At 40.8% G+C, this 14,252-nt stretch overlaps 1 protein-coding gene across 2 annotated transcripts in view; it reads right to left on the minus strand.

Moving 5' to 3' along the window:
• LOC126356585 (vesicular acetylcholine transporter-like) overlaps positions 1-14,252 on the minus strand; it is an 886,345-nt gene that overhangs the window by 789,420 nt on the left and 82,673 nt on the right. The window lies entirely within an intron of this gene.

Consider the following 14,252-nt stretch of genomic DNA (forward strand, 5'->3'; position numbering starts at 1 on the left):
CGAATAATGTGTAAAATGAAGTCATAAAACGGCTTCATCGGTTCGGTACTGTGCGATTTGAGACTGGAAGAGTCCAGTAACGCGTAGTGTGAGTTTGAGCGAGTTGTGACTTTTTGTTCCGCGAAAGACGCGAGTAACTTTAATAATTAAAAGCGTGGCGGTACTTCGTAAACTTTTACTAAGTGCTTATGGCGAGCATTAACGTTAAAAAACGAACTATTATTGAACATCGACTGCAAACGTGTATGTTAGAAAATCGTCTGTGTTGCAGTTAAGTAAATTCCGTAACTTTGAAAGCTAATTCTGGCGGGGTTTGAGTGTGGATAGAATTGTGAACTGAACTTTCTTCAAACGTAGATTAGCGGGCTGATGATCAGGCTTAAAGACAATAAAGAGCTTAAATAGAATTACCAACTTCGCGTTCTCGTTTGAGTAAACAATTACTACCATTCCAATAACTCAATTTATTTAGGAAGATTGCTCATAGATTGTATTTCAGCAAACATGTATCGCGGCCTCCGGTGAGCGGCTATTAAATTGCAGTTTCTTCAACACTGCTTTTCTGCAATTTTTCCAGTAGCTGCTATCAGGAGAGGCGAGTGCAGCAACTACCTAAGAAACGAGGTAGGTGGATTTTCTTTCAGGGAAAGGAAACTGCGCGACAAGAGCCTGACCCGTCGCAAGTGGTGCATCGGCCGGGAAATAAAAATAGTAAATTCCAGTGAATTTCAAAAAAAGCAGTAGTGACAATTACCGGACAATACAGAAGTGCTCGCTATGTGTAGGAACTGTGTAGCGTACAAATTGATATCGCCACGTGAATAGGAAGGACAGTGAAAGTGTCCGTGAACTGTAATGTGTTGTACGGAACGGAAGAATTTTTCGGTGACTACGCGCCGATTGGAATAGCAGTCTACGACGGCGTCTGGCAGACGACGAGCTACGGAGACTACGCAGAGGCGACGACAGCAGTGGCAGTTGGCAGCGCTGATTCGAGCGGGGGCCCGGAAACTGGTACAGCATTGCAGTGTATGGTGAACGGACCCGCAGTTTCATCTAGCAGCAACGCAGCACGCCGAAGCACAAAGTTAAGTACAGTGCTTTTGAAAACTTTGTGTGTTTGTGGAGTCAAACTGAGAAAAATGGCTGAGTTTCAACCAAGTGACAAAAAGGCGGAACTAAGTTGTGATAGTGGGATGGAGACAGGGGAAAATGACCCCATGAATTTTAGTTTAGACGTGTCTCAACCCAATTTCAGTAGTAGTTTGACTGATTCATCCTATGTTAATTATAGTTTGGAGTCAGATCCAAATATGTCAGTGCCCAGTGAGTTACAGTTACCCATGCCGGTAGTTAATGTTAATAGGGACATTGTATCAGCAAATGAGGGGGCGAAGGATAATGTCGCCAGTATGCTGATGAATCTATTAACTAAGATGAACGTGTTGGATTCCAATATGTCAAGTAAGATGGATTCCAGTATATCAAAATTGGAAACTAATATGTCACAAATGGAAACTAATATGTCAAGTAAAATGGATTCAAAAATGTCTAAATTAGGATCTGATTTAAGTAATGAGATGACTAAAATGGGCGCTGATTTAGATTCCAAAATATCCGATCTCAGAGACTGTTGGAAGCAAGATTTAGCAGTGCTCAGTAGTAAAGTAAATGTTGAAATACAGCAGGTTAAACTAGAATGTACAGAAAATATTGTTCAAGTGCAAAGTGAATTGACGACACGAATCGAACAGGTTACTGAGGATCAACAGCAATTTAAATCCCATGTTGATGCAGAATTAGATAAAGTATGTGAGCACATAAAAGTGGTAGAGAATTCCAATGAAATTAATCATGCCGCCTTAGAATGTAAAGTAAATGATACCAAAATTCGGTGTGAGAAACTTGGAGAGCAAGTTGTAAATAAGGTCAATAAATTAGAGACTCACATAAGCCATTTCAGTGAAAGTGTGAATGAGCAACTTTGTGGGCATGAATGCAGACTAACCAAAGTAGAACAGTGTGTTTCTAACCATAGTGGTAGTATAATTTCCAGTGGAATAATTGAATCTACCGAGGTTGCGTATGTTACCCACAGACAGTTTTTAAAATTTGACCCAAGTAAGAACATGCACCCCAGAGAATTTTGGAACGATTTTGAAGACGTTTTGCCGAAAGTATGGAGCGATAAACAAAAGATAGGCTTTATCACTTCAAATTTGATGGGAGAGGCCAGAGTATGGGGGAATTTAGCCTCTGAAAAATACGCGAAATTGTCAGAATTTAAATTAGCGTTCTTTGAGGAATACTGGGGAAAGAGAAAGCAGATGGATGTTCTTAATCGGTTCTGGTCGGGAGAGAAGTATGACCCCAAGAGAGAGGGCATCAAACGATTTGTTCAAAGGTGGGTAACAACTCTGTCCTACCTTAGTAATAAGTTAGAAACAGAACAGATCATATTAGGGGTAGAAAATAAGCTACCGTGGAACTGGAAAACTAAGATCATATCTGCGCCCCGAGATAACATTGACAAGTTCGTACAGTATTTAGAAAGGGTTGAATCCGTCCAAAAAGAAGAAGAAAACATGAGGAGGGAGCATCGCCCGCCTGCTAGGCAGAATGACAATCGCGCGGATGTAAACATTAATAGGATGGGTGTTCAGAGAGGCGGCGGATACCGTGGCAGTTCACGTGGTAGAGGAAGAACATATGTTAACAGGTTCAATGAACGCGAGCAGTATGACAGCGGCCGACAGATGTCAGGAGGTGAGGCGGTCAGCTGGAGGCATAGTGATGACGCACCGCGCTCGGAAAACCATTAATTGTCTACGAGTGTGCTGGCGATCGTAGGCAACAGCGTTTAAAGTTAAATCCGCTGGCAAAACCATTCATAAGAAAGCAGCCTGAACGACCACCTAACATAAATGTTGTTGCTACAAAATTTAGGGAGGATAACGTAAAACAGACAGAGATAGTAGCTTTAAGTCAAGTGGAGGTTAATGAACCAATTAACTGTAAGAATAATCATAAGAAGCCACTTATTGAAGAACTAAGTACTAGTTATAAGGGTAATAATCAGAAAGACATTATGCACAGTAAAACTAATGAAGAGCTGTCGGATAGGGGTGAGAACAGTAATAATGGCAGGGTTGTGACTGTGCTTGATAAGATAATTGATGTTGTAGATAGTTACGAAGAAGAGGATAGATTAGAGGAGGAGGTAGAGGTTAATGACGACGCCTTGGATAGGGTCGTAGAAAAGGAGGTTAATGAGAAAGAGGGGGAAACATTGGAAAAATGTTTTGACTTAGCAATAGTGGATAGGCTAATAGGAGCTGCCACTAGAATTGAGGGTGATAATAAGCATGAAATAAACCCTGTAAGTGTGAATGTGATTGCCACCCAAAAGACAGGCTTCGAAAGGAGAGAAATTGTGCAAGATTTATTGGAGGAAGCAGAACCCAAAATAAATAAAGAGTACTTAGGGCAACCGATAGTAGAGCTAAGAGTATTAAATGAACCAGTTAAATGTTTGATAGATACTGGATCGGAAGTCTGTGCAGTATCCCAGAACTTGGTAAATGAACTCCCTAACAGTAAACAGATTGTTAAGATGCCAGTAAGTGGCTTGAACATTGTAGTAGCAACCGGTAAGACTAAGAAGACAGTAAAACAGGAAGTGTTTCTACCCATAGCATTTAAGGAAGTAGAAATAAGTCAGAACTTCTTAGTTATAAATGGACTGAGTGTAGACATATTGGTGGGGGCTGACTTTTTGAATAAATATGAAGGATGGGTGAATTTTTCTACCAATGATGTTATGGTAAAAATTAAGGGTAAACTAATTACTATACCTTTCATCGGTAAGCAGCTATGTGAGGATCCTGAGCAGAATGATTTTCCTATATGTATTTGTAAAACAGAGAAATTCTTGGAGGGCTATAATGAGTACGTGGGCCCATTTAGAATCGTAGAGAAGCCTCACCCAAATGCTTATAGACTGGAGTTTGTGAAATCACATAAGGTGTTAGGGCTTAGGAACATTGTGGATTTGAAAAGATATGTTCAAAAGAGAGACGTGGCCAGGAGTGAGTAGTTACCTCAGAGAGCTTTGCACTCTTTGCAGAGCTAAGTGCGTGACGAGCACTAGGTCTCGAGTCGTTTGACAATATTTCTTCCACTTTCTTTTCCGTATTGTCAACCTACCTCTTCTTTCATTCAGAACTAAAATTCTATCGTCTTTCCTTCTTCTCTATCGTAGTTTTTAAGTGATAAAGTGTTTAAGTAATGAGTAGGAAAGAACCTCAGTGCAGTATAGGTTAAGCGTAAGGAATGAGTGTAAGAGAAAATCAAAAAGGATTAAGATACCTCAGATAAGTAATAAGTCTCAGTAAAGTAAATGTTTGGCCTAAGGTGTGAGTAATGCCCTTAGAAAGGTAAAATAACTAAGAAATGTAAGAGCCTCAGAAAATATGGTGACGAACATTGAAGCTGTTTGTTAAGTAACAGAACGATATGTTAAGACGTAGCATTAAGCTAATGTTTAGGAAAGGAAATGGAGCAGTACAGCAAAACTGTCTGTTCAATGAAGTCAGAGCCTCAGGAGGTGATTTAGTGGTAAAATGAGTAAAGGTACAGTGTAACAAGGTTGACTGTCAAAGGGGTAAAGGAAGTTAAGTTAAAGGGACAGTGCAGCAGGACTGACTGTCAAATGAAGAGAAATATGTGAGAAAAGGAGAAAGAATGAGCATAGTGTTTGGCTAGCTCGATATTAGGAAAAAGTGAGGCTACGAAGGTGAGTAAATAAAAAGCTTAATGTTGGTAACCAGAGGTGGCGTTTGTTGGTAAACAGAGGAGATGTTTGTAAACAAAAGGAAGTGAGGCTACGAATGTAAACAGAGCTGAGGCGACGTTGGTAACTCAGGAGGTGGATGTATGTTAGAAAGTATGGGTAACGAGGTTTCGCAGATTAGTAGGAAACGCTTTAACAAATACTAACCTGAGTGTGTGAAGTATGAGTATGAGAGTTGTAAATTAAACCCGAATGTGACTAGAGAAAACCTGATGTTGACAAGAAATTGAAGTAACTCCAGATATGTGAGATGAGGAAAGTACCCATGACATCGATTCCATTTTTGACCAGAGACACACAAAGCTCCCCAAGTTTGTCGTAGAGATTAGTATAAGGATTGTAGTGTTGATAAATGAATAAGTAAATATTTATTTTTCAGTGTTTAATTTATGATACAGGACTACAGGAGATTGCCTGGAGACAGAATTGTAATATTGATAATTTTGTGTATATTTTATATTGTTGTGTATTGTACAGGAACTGGAGAGTCACCAGTGCTGGCGGAGATTTATTATGTATTTGTGAACTATTTGTAGGAATTGTTTTTCTTAGTATTTCTTATGTAACCATAACTTGTTTGATTATGAGATGAAGAAGTAATTAAAGAGTAAATGTGCCACTTCGGTACTGCATTAGGAAAGTCAATTCACTTTTCACTTAAAAAAAAAAAAAAAAAATTTTGAAAATTGTACATACTGTAAAGTAAATTTTATCAAAAATATGAGACTTTAGAGTCAAGCAGATAGCGCCATTTATCGCTGCTGTAGGTTAAGACGTAGCAGTTAGAAAGGGAACTGAGGCCAGCTGATGTTTCAGGTGCGCCGAAGTAAACAGAGGTGGTAGCACGAGACTTGAAATGGACCTCCCAAGCAGGACCCGGTCGAACTACGAGTGCTATCAAAATCTTAAGTGTAAGTGGTAAAAAAGTGACGCTCACCATAGCGATAGTAGTGTTAGTGTGCGTGTGACGTACATCAAGATAGTATTTAGGTTTGTTTTCTCTTTCAGGAATTTGTAAATAGAATTTTGTAATCTGAAAAATTTTTTTTTGAATGATGATAAAAGTGCATGTTTAGATATAAGATGTTTTGTAGGTCGTCAGCCCTAGGTATAAGTAGATGATTGATGTACAGGAACTATAAATGTTAAATAGCTGTTTGAGTAAATCTTTAATAGAAATTTTTTTAGAAAACTAAAAGTTTGTCATGAATGAAAAAATTTAGTTTCCTCAGGAGGTGTGTGGCGTCGCAACTAGTGCGAGCGCACAGTTTTCTATCAAATATTTACTGTGAAATGTAGACAGACTGTAAAGTAGCCATCAGATTAGCATATGTGCTGTAGCGGGCAGATTACCGGTGTCCGTTCGTCTGACGTCACGACCATATGGCATGTCTGTACCGTGAGAATGTAAGACCTGTGCGCTAACTAGCCGCGTGTATAACGTGGAACTTTCATCTTTAATAACTTCTAACTGAGGAACCTGAGGAAATTAAAAGTTAATATACTAGTTTCTGTTATGAATAAAAATAAGTCATCCAAATTTGAGCTTTGAAACCTGCATATTTTGGAAATTAGAAAAATCTTACAGAAAACGCAAATTTCTACAATTTTCGAGTCTAAATAAATACCATTATGTATAGATCACCTTCAGTGACCATCCAACTATGAAACAAAATCACCTTCCGTGCTTTTGTATTTATTTTGAGAATTTTACTTTTAGAAATTCACCTATAACTTTGTTAAAACCATAAATGTTTTGAATTTTTGTGAACAGTTATTTTATATGAGTAGGTGAGAGTGAATGAGTGTGCCTGAGTGAATGAAAGAGGGACATTCGCCATTCTTTGCAAGTGTATAAAATCTAGGTTGGAACTCGCAAGTGTTCAGACGATGTAACCGTGGGAACAGAGTCGCCAGTGGTTCCCCATCTTAGTGAATGTCGGATGTCCAAGAGTGTATGGTATTGTACAAGCAGCCAGAACGTTCGCGAGTATTTAAATAATTTCTGGAAATAAAGTAAAGTCTAGTTTTCCTTTCGGTTTGTTAAATTATACAGTAAATTTTATGTAACAAGAAATCATGACGTAAATGATTCAGAAGTCATGACTGGTGCGTGCTAGATTTTGGCGCGAGGCGCACCCAAAGAGTTAATTCTGATTGGCTGTGTGATGTGTGAGCCAATGAGATGCGAGGACGGTTAGCAGACTAGGAGAGTGAGTCGCGAGTGGATGAAGGTCGCGAAGGAACTGTGATCGAGAAGAGACATGCTTGATGTGTCCTCGCGAATAATGTGTAAAATGAAGTCATAAAACGGCTTCATCGGTTCGGTACTGTGCGATTTGAGACTGGAAGAGTCCAGTAACGCGTAGTGTGAGTTTGAGCGAGTTGTGACTTTTTGTTCCGCGAAAGACGCGAGTAACTTTAATAATTAAAAGCGTGGCGGTACTTCGTAAACTTTTACTAAGTGCTTATGGCGAGCATTAACGTTAAAAAACGAACTATTATTGAACATCGACTGCAAACGTGTATGTTAGAAAATCGTCTGTGTTGCAGTTAAGTAAATTCCGTAACTTTGAAAGCTAATTCTGGCGGGGTTTGAGTGTGGATAGAATTGTGAACTGAACTTTCTTCAAACGTAGATTAGCGGGCTGATGATCAGGCTTAAAGACAATAAAGAGCTTAAATAGAATTACCAACTTCGCGTTCTCGTTTGAGTAAACAATTACTACCATTCCAATAACTCAATTTATTTAGGAAGATTGCTCATAGATTGTATTTCAGCAAACATGTATCGCGGCCTCCGGTGAGCGGCTATTAAATTGCAGTTTCTTCAACACTGCTTTTCTGCAATTTTTCCAGTAGCTGCTATCAGGAGATGCGAGTGCAGCAACTACCTAAGAAACGAGGTAGGTGGATTTTCTTTCAGGGAAAGGAAACTGCGCGACAAGAGCCTGACCCGTCGCAATGTGAAGACTTCAGTAAGGTTACAACATGGTAAGAGAGAGATTTCGAAATCAAGTATTGGACTGTGAGGCGTATGCAGGGACAGATGTAGACTCAGATCATAATTTGGTAATGATGAAAAGTAGGCTGAAATTTAAGAGACTAGTCATGAAGAATCACGCTCAAAGAAGTAGGACATGGAAGTGCTAAGGAATGAAGAGATGAGCTTGAAGTTCTATGAGGCTATAGATACTGCACTTATTAATAGGTCAGTGGGCAGTTCAGTCGAAGAGGAATGGACATTTCTAAAAAGGACACTCACAGAACCTGGAGAGAGAAACGTAGAACATCAAAGGTAACTGGGAAAAACCCATCGGTAACAGAAGAAATATTTCACTTGATCCATGAAAGAAGGAAGTACAGAAATGATCCATCCTGGAACTTCACGAATACAGAAATACAAATCACTTAGGAATAAAATAAACAGGAAGTGCAGGGAAGCTAAGGCGGAATAGCCACATGGAAAATGAAAAGACATCGAAAAAGAAATTCTCGTCGAAAGGACTGACTCAGCATATAGAAAAGCCAAAACATCCTTTGGTGAAATTGGAAGAAAGAGCGCTATCGTTAAGAGTGCAATAGGAATCCCATTGTTAAATGCAGAGAAGAGAGCGGAATTGGTGGAGAGAGTACGCTGAGGGCCTCCTTGAGGAGGAGAGCCCATCTGATGACGTGATAGAAGAAGAAACAGGAGTCGATAGGGAAGAGACAGGGAATCCAGGATTATGATCAGAATTTCAAAGAGCTTTGGAAGATTTAAATCTAATAAGGCAGAAGAGCTGGGTAACATTCCGTCAGAATTTCTAGCATCAGTGGGGGAAGTGGGAACAAAACGACTGTTCACGTTGCTGTGTAGAATGTATGAGACTGACGATATGCTATTATAATTACGGAAAATGTCATCCACACAATTCTCAGGACTGCAAGAGCTGACAAGTGCGAGATTTACAGTACAGTCAGCCTAATAGCTCATGCATTCAAGTTCTGACAAGAGTAATAAACAGAAGAATGGAAACGAAAGCTGAGGATGTGTTAGATGACTAGTAATTTGGATTTAGGAAAGGCAAAGGCACAAGGGAGGCATTTCTGACGTTGCGGTTAATGACGGAAGCAAGACTGAAGAAAAAACAAGAGATTTTCATAGGGTTTGGTGACCTGGAAAAAGCGTTCGACAATATCTAATGGTGCAAGATGTTCGAAATTCTACCAGTAATAGGGGTAGGCTATTGGGGAAGACGGATAATATGCAGCTGAACAAGAACCAGAGGGAAAAACAAGAGTGGATGACGAAGAACGAAGCGCACGGATTAAAAATGGTGTCAATCTTGAATGTAATCTTTCACCCTTTCTGTTCAATCTGTATGCCAAAGAAATAAAAACAGAAATAAAAGAAAGGTTAAAGAGTGGAAATAAATTCCAGCTGAAAGGATATCAACATTAAGATTCGCTGATGACATTGCTATCCTCAGTGAAAATGAAGAAGAACTACAGTTTAGATGGGATGGAATGAACAGTCTAATGAGTACATGATATGGGTTGAGAATAAATGAAAGAGAACCGGAAGTAATGAGAATAGCAGAAATTAGAACAGCAAGAATCTAACATGAGGATAGGTGATAACAAAGTAGATGAAATTAAGAGATTCCGCTATCTAGGCAGCAAAATAAACCATGATGGACTGAAGAAAGAGGATGTAGAAAGCAGACTAGCACAGGCAAAAATGCCATTTCTGGCACCATTATAAAAGACAGTGAGACGTGGACTGTGGGAAAAACGGAACAGAAGAGAATAGAAGAGCTACAGAAGAGTCTGTGAGACTGGCTTAGTAACAGTTGCAGAGGGATGTCAGGAACACGGTTTCTGTGTTCTGCTGCATCTTTTCCAAGGCTTTACTGTCTTCGTCAGCCCCTTCCAGGACGAATGTTCACTGCACTGTGGGTGTAACTTCCTGGCAGATTGAAACTGTCTGCCATACTGCGACTGGAACCTGAAAATTTTGCTCTTTTGGGGCAAGTGCTCGACCAGTGAGGTGTCCAAGTGCTACTCACGACCTGCTCTCACAGCTTGGCTTCTTCAACTTCCTCATCCATTACCTTCAATACTTTACTTTTCTTCTATCCTTACCGAACACAACACGAAATCGTTTCAGGAATGCATGTGCTGACTGTGCATGCCGATTTCGCCCCCAGCTGTGTCTACTGCAACTTTCAATAATCTCTTTCCTGTTCTATTTAAATTACATTTTCACGAAATACCGAAAACACTTTTTGGATCTGTTAATTTGGAATATCCAGCAGTTGGGTATTAAAGCGACCGTTTTTCTCAAACTGTCGGTAACTGTCGTAAAACCACAAGAAAAAGGCAAATCGAATCGGAATTCTTGATTCCCACAGATAAACTAAATACGTGTCGGCAACAGAGATTGTCACTACTTCATTAGTATAGATTCTGTAGCTATGATGGACTGCAACATGTACTTTCTTACGTAAATATGAAAATAATAGATATAGAAAAATGGCTATTTATTGCTTGGTTATGAGAAATGTGTCTCTAGGATGGTAGACCTCAGCATCCATGACGTGTACGTTTGTAAGGGCTGTGAGCAGCGCACTGTGAAATATCGTCAATCTGTCATGATTATCCTCGCATTCCTTGCTAACTGCGATACGAGGAGCATTGTGGTGACTACTCTTTCGTACAGTGATGTAGACCACTGCATATGTGAAGGAAAACATATCTTGCAGTGTGTAGAAAGCATTGTTATACGCTCTAAATAATTTATTGTGTGAGGAATCTTACCTGGCACGTACAAAAACGTCAGGATAGTTTTAATACGTCCTTATTACACATAAAGTACTCAAGACAGGTGTTCTGCGTCCTAATTTTCTTTTAATGTTGCAACACATTAAGTAATGTAGCTGAATTAAGCTTTCCAATCTGTAGGCAGAAATATTTGATTCTAAATTGCGCCCTGAGGAATATTTATACAATAGTAATAAATAGGCGCAATTTTGTTGACTGTTGCCCATTGTTAAAAAAAAACTAAATAGTTTATAATTGATCTGACGTTGTGGGCAATAGCCGCTTTCAATTGAAACTGCCTGCGATTACTGTTTAAACCGAACTGTGTTAACTGATTACAAGTTCAGAGTTAAAACATACTTTTTCTTGTACTTTTGCCTATAACACAGTTAATGCCTTCAGGAAAGTAAAGGAGTTTTATGTTAATTCCACCGCCTTGTTCATCTGTTATAATTCTTACATCCGAAATCTTTCATTACTACAAACATCTCCTTATTGCCCTTCCTCTAATTCTTCAGCTGGGATTCCACCAGCATTCATTTCCACACACTGTTCAAAGGATGTTCCATAACCAGTCTTCATCAGTCTGCTTGACTTTTAAGATGGACTAAAATTTTTCCTGGTTTTATTCCTAGTGTTCGAAATGCGGTCCAGTCTTACACTGACAACCACTTATGATTAACGATGGCGGTAGTTCAGTTTCTATGCTGCCGGACAACACGCAGACCTGTTCCCATGATGTGCTGCAACTAGTACGAGTGCAGATTGCATCCACATCCACTAAACAGCAGAGTCAGCGAAATCGCAGAGCCAGAGAAGGGTCCGGTGGTCTCCAGCTTCATTTGGGCCTTGAGCTGCTACACTGCGGCCGGCCGCTGTGGCCGAGCGGTTCTAGGCGCTACAGTCTGGAACTGCGCGACTGCTACGGTCGCAGGTTCGAATCCTGCCTCGGGCATGGATGTGTGTGATGTCTTCAGGTTAATTAGGTTTAAGTAGTTCTAAGTTCTAGGGGACTGATGACCTCAGAAGTTAGGTCCCATAGTGCTCAGTGCCATTTGAACCATCTGAAACATTCGGAGATGGTGGTCCAGATTGCTGTACACACCGGTACCTCTAATAGCCAGTAGCACGTCCTCTTGCACTGATGCATGCCTGTATTCGTCGTGGCATACTATGCACAAGTTCATCAAGACACTGTTGGTGTGCCGGATAGCCTTTGCACGCTGTCGTAGACTATGTTTACTCCGGCGTGGCAAGTGGAAATCTATTATACTCAGTTTCTCTCGCACTTTAAATAATTCACAACGCTGCCTTTTCCATCCAAAACATCGTTATACTGTATATATCCCGCTCCCTCTCATTCTTTCATTTGTCTTGCTTTCATTTTTCACTTGACGCTATACGTTCCAAGATTCTTTCGAGAGAAGAATAACACTAATAGGTGTGTGTGTGTGTTGTTCTTTTCATAAGTTTAAGTATTGTGCGAGCCTAGTGACCGATGACCTCAGCAGTTTGGTGCCTTCGACGTTCACACACATTTGAACATTAGTTAATACTTATCTTGCGGAAGTATTCGGCTGGGAGAAACTCGTTTCTCGGGTAAGGATGTGTGTGTGTGTGTGTGTGGGTGGGTGGGTGTTCCAGAATAGCTCTGAAAAACATGGGTCAGTTTCAGGCGAACTATGCACACATATTAGTTACTACCATGAACAACGTACTGTTGGGATAAGACATCCTAGGGATGATGTGCAAAAATATCGGAAACGAAAAATGTCGGCGTCAGATCCATAGTTTCTGTTGTTGCTGGGCTGATAGGCGATAAGATAATCTGGTATATATATATATATATATATATATATATATATATATATATATATATATATATATATCACCGTTCTTCAGAATTTGGAAGCCAAATAACCTGTATCTGTCGATTTCAACTGTATGGCGTGCAAAATTTGTTTGTTTGAATTTTTTAAGGCTCCTACTTTATAAGTCTTATCTCTAGTTGGAAAAAAATTAACGTTAATATTCCTTAGTGTAAGTGTGCATAACGATTGTTATGTAACGATCGCAACTATGGAACTACACTAAAGCTGGGCCGGCCGGAGTGGCCGAGCGGTTCTAGGCGCTACAGTCTGGAACCGCGCGACCACTGTGGTCGCAGGTTCGAATCGTGCCAGGGGCATGGATGTATGCGATGTCCTTAGGTTAGTTAGGTTTAAGTAGTTCTAAGTTATAGGGGACTGATGACCTCAGAAGTTAAGTCCCACAGTGGTCAGAGCCATTTGAACCATTTGAACACTAAAGCACAAAAGAAACTGGTATAGGCAGGCGTATTCAAATATAGAGATATGTAACAAGGTAGAATGTGGCACTGCGGTCGGCAACGCCTATATAAGGCAACAAGTGGCTGTTTCAGTTGCTAGATCGATTACTCTTGCTACAATCGTAGGTTGACAAGATTTAAGTGAGTTTGAACGTGGTGTCATAGTCGGCACACGAGCGATGGGACACAGCATCTCTGAGGTAGCGTTGAAATGGGGATTTCCCGTACGACCATTTCACGAGTGTACTGTGAATATCTTGACTCCGGTAAAACATCAAATCTCCGGCATCGCTGCGGCCGGAAAAAGACCCTGCAAAAATGGGACCAACGACGACTGAAGAGAATCTTTCAACCTGACAGAAATGTAACCCTTCCACAAATTGCTGCAGATTTCAGTGCTGGGCCATCAAAAAGTGTCAGCGTGCGAATTATTCATAGAAACATCGTCTATTGGACTTTCGCAGCCGATGGCGCACTCGTGTGCCCTTGACGATTGCACGAGACAAGGCATTATACCTCGCCTGGGCCCGTTAACTCAGACATTGGACTGTCGAAGACTGCAAACTGGTTGCCTGATCGGGCGAATCTCGTTTGAAATTATATCGAGCGGATGGACGTGTACAGGTATGGTGACAGCATCATGAATCCACGCATCGTGCATGTCAGCAGGGACTGTTCAAACTGGCGGAGGCTCTGTACTGGTGTGGGGTGTGTGCCGTTGGAGTGATACGAGACCCCAGATACGTCCAGACACGACTCTGACAGGTGACACATACGTAAGCATCTTGTCTGCTCAGCAGCATCCATTCATGTCCATTGGGCATTCCGACGGACTTGGCCCATTCTAGCAGTACAATGCGACTCTCCGCACGTCCAGACTTGGTTCAAAGTGGCTCCAGGAACACTCTTCTGAGATTAAACACTTTGGCTGGCCACCAGACTCTGCAGAAATGTACATTATTGAGCATACCTGGGATGCCTTGCAACGGGACGTCCAGAAGACATCTTCACCCCCTCGTACTCTTACGAATTTATGTACAGCCCTGCACGATTCATGGTATCAGTTCCCTCCAGCACTACTTCAGACATTAGTCGACTCCATGCCACGTGATGGTTCGGCACTTCTGCGTGCTCGAAAGGGCCCTACACGATATTAGGCAGGTGTAACAGTTTCTTTGGCTCTTCAGTGTTGAGTGTACGAGGGGAAAAGGAATGACCATTCGGTAACCCTGATTTTCACGATATAGGCCGAGCTGCATCAACGTT

The sequence above is a fragment of the Schistocerca gregaria genome, chromosome 1 (assembly GCF_023897955.1).
Source record: "Schistocerca gregaria isolate iqSchGreg1 chromosome 1, iqSchGreg1.2, whole genome shotgun sequence".
NCBI lineage: Eukaryota > Metazoa > Arthropoda > Insecta > Orthoptera > Acrididae > Schistocerca > Schistocerca gregaria.